This window comes from Octopus bimaculoides, chromosome 15 (genome assembly GCF_001194135.2).
Source record: "Octopus bimaculoides isolate UCB-OBI-ISO-001 chromosome 15, ASM119413v2, whole genome shotgun sequence".
Classification (NCBI taxonomy): domain Eukaryota; kingdom Metazoa; phylum Mollusca; class Cephalopoda; order Octopoda; family Octopodidae; genus Octopus; species Octopus bimaculoides.
In genome coordinates this window covers 55,190,249-55,194,162 of record NC_068995.1, presented here as the reverse complement: position 1 = coordinate 55,194,162, position 3,914 = coordinate 55,190,249, and positions in this window count along the sequence as shown.

The window sequence follows — 3,914 nt, the reverse complement described above, 5'->3', positions numbered from 1 at the left end:
ACCCCACTCCCTCAAAATAGCTGGCCATGTGTCAAAATTTGAAACCCATGCTTGATTTAAGGTACGGAAGCTACAATGTTGAGAATCTTGAAAATGAATGGTAACTAAATTAGGTAGTACAAAGCATGAATGTTGTGGGAACTACATGAGAGTCATGGATATTAGTCAATTTTCTATTACAGAGGATATCATATTTTCAGTATTCTAAAAACGTAACGATTATTTTGTTGCTCAATTAAATAAATCTATGATTCACGCAATAATTATTATAATCCTGTATCAAGGGCCAATGAGTACCTTACATCTTACATCATTATCAAATAAGCGATACATTTCTACTTTCCTTACCTGCAAACGTTCTTCCAGTTCTGACGTTATCTTAGGATGTAAACTATTTTTCTGTGGGAAACATCACATTTCACTGGTAAACAGAACAGTTTCTGTGGTAAATGTCAATCATTAAAAAATAGTTTTGGATTTAAATGCAAAGTATATAAACGGGTTAGCATAATATTTTAATATATAACATAATTGTGTTTTTGTAACATACATGAAGTGAAAACTTTTGAATAACATATTAATCCAGTATTCATGGATATTATCTAGCTATGTTGGTATGTATGTATCTATCTATCGATCTATCTACATACCAATCCATTTACCAACTTATTTATCAATCTATCTATTTAAATACATATCTATATATGTGTGTGCATGTTCGTGTGTATGTTCATAGGTAATACAAACATAGAAAATATGAAACCACGCTTAATGGCTCGATTGTATATATATAAGTCAGATTAAAGCGCAATCTTTTGAGATCATATTAAACATTTTCATGCAGTTTGTATTGCATTCATATGTATTCTAATCTTCTTCGAGATCTAGCTTATGCAAGCAAAATTTCTTTATTTTGGAAAGTATAAACTAACGTTAATTTTTCGGTTGGTCTCACCAACTCTTCTATAATATCTGTATACATTCGTATTTAGAATTTTTGCGGATTGAATTGTACCTCTTGTATTTTTTCTTTCTCTTTCACTACCGTTTTCTTTTTCTCGCGCTATTATCTTTCAAACTGTCGTTTTCACTCTGGTACGGTTTTACTTTCGTTGCTGTCTGAGTTCACTAAGCTGAATCTATGTTCACAAATTTTGGCAAGGAAAATCGTTAATTCATCTCACAGCTGCAGAAAAGATTTTCTATGTGAATAGTTTGACACACATTAATTCTCTTCACCCACACATTCCTCTTCATTTTGATGATTTGCCAGTCTTATATATCAATTTTGTCATTCGTTTCTATTCTATGTTTTCATTGATCCTAACACCGATATGCTTTCTACTATAACAGGATTCCGTTTCGACTTTAATTCTAAAAAAATTATAACACCTTCTTTAATATTGTTTCTAATCTAATATTATTTCACAGATTACTAGCTAGGCTAGAAACGTGTTACGTTCATTAGAGCTCGACAAAATACATTCTTGGTTCGTGAGACATTTATTGTTTACTTTCATATATTTCTCGTCGGAATTTCATTCTTTTCTGTAATTCTTCCTTGTAAATTTTCTCTAAAAATGAAGCACAATTTTACAGAATCAATAAATATCAATAGTATGTGCTACTGATTTGAATGATAAAATTATATATCTGAGAAGTGAGAACTTTATAAATATTGTCTGATTCACTTCAGTTTAATAAGTTTAATTTTACAACGAAAAGCATATTTCTCGCGAGAGAAAATAAATTACACTGAGAGAAATTAATGTTAATCTATTTCGAATCCATATTTAGGGTTGTAACATATAGCAGTTTGAGAATATGATTTATAACAGCAATTGGTTGCGACGCAAGAAGAAAAATGTTGATAACAAGCGTCCTAGTTCGGAAAGTCTTCAAATATGTAAAACAATGAATGTTATAAATCATAATTACATAAAAATAAATATAGTTTTACTTCAAATTTCGCATTGAAAATTCAGTCAATTAAAACAAATTCTATACTAATCAATTATTCTTTATTTCTCTTATTTCTCATTGTAGAAACCTTGCTTTAACATAGTTTAAGATGACTGATGAAATTACCATTCATCACATTATAATAGAGATACGTTTCGGTGCAAATGTCGATATAAAATTCGATCTTAAGTAGTCTTATGGGTGAAAAGTCATTTCCTATTGAACGCTTGAGGTAAGCTCAATGGAATATTAAGAATAAGATCAGGAAGTACTTAACATAACGAAACACTTTCAAAATTATTATTCTGATAAACATTGGTATTTGTATTATAGATTCATTAAACGTAAAATTTTCCCAGGATCTCTGTTGCAACCAATACGGATTTTGTATTCCCATGAAAGTCAATTATTCTATATGAATTAAAAAAGATGGTATATATAGAAAACGTAGAATTTGACCGGTATCCGAAGAATTTCCAAATTTCATTATCCAATCTTTGTAATTTCATTGGAAAGTTTGTTAGAGATGACGTTGTTGAACGCTAGCTATCTAAAACTGAAGAAATCGCATTGTATTATACAGAACCTACTCATTATGTACATATGAAAAAAATCATATATTTTTGAATACTCCTCTGGACTGTTTTTCTTACACTAGAAAAATATAGGTATATACGCGTATAGTTGACAGAAAGTCATGACATGAGAGAACGTCTCGGATGCATTGACTCGTTATAAAGGCCTAGTCTCCTATTGTTGTATCGGTACTGATTGTGTGTCGATATGCATATACGTTTGTATTCATGTACGTATGTATGTATCTATACATCTTACTATGTATATGTGTACGTGCTTGTGTTTGTGTATGTATGCATGTGTGTGAGAGAGTGTATGTGTCCTACTCGTTGGGGCACCTTGACTCTAATGCATCAATGCTAAAAAATGATGTGCATGAATATCTGTGTGTATGTGTGTGTGTGTGTGTGTGTTAATGTGTGTATATGTATACAAAATGCATACGTATGTATGTAGGTTTGTTAGAACAAAGAGGATAAATTAAACTCAATTCATGAGCGTATATAACTTGCTATATTCATTTGGCAGAACTTACTAAGTATCTCATTGAATGAGAGTTTCGTGCTTTGAATTATGTATAATTGTTCTTCCGTGAGCCGCAACCGATATGAAGATTTTTTCGTTTACTTTCTAGGGAAGATCACAAATAGTGAGCTACACATTTGATAAAGCAGTGTTGCAACGCGCTTTTTATCTTCAAGAGGATATCATTTTCACTTTAACGTATATTATACACCTTCTAATGTTCCATTTCTTTCTTTGCTATTCTGAGAGAATTTTAACATGTGTATATTTTGGAAGGTAACCAGTAATCTTTATGCAATTGGATGGTAGACAATTCATGAATTAATCCTCACCAATATTCATATAAAGGCGCTCAAAATATTGTTTAATAGCATAGTTATTTATGAACCATCTTTTATGCACACAACTGTTGTCGGCAATATATATATTTGATTAATGAATGGCATTCGGCTTACAGTCACATTACACAATATGATGTTGCATTGGAAAACAGGAAGGAATAACAAAGTTGCAATGTATATATAGAAATTTATGCGTATATAATTTCCTGATATTTCTATGTGAACTAAAAGAACAAATAAATACATCCGAGTAATTTTCTAGAATTCTAATTCACAAAGTGATTTAACTCCAGATACTGTAATTGTGTTTCGTGATATAATAGGAAAAACTAAAGAGAAGAAAAAATTTTCTTGAATGTACATATATAAGTATGCATGTATTGAGTGAGAAAAATCTATCATTTTGATTCATATCTATCTATCTATCTATCTATCTATCTAACTATCTATCTATCTATCTATCTGTCATAAATATGTACATACATACATATATACATACAAGTATATATA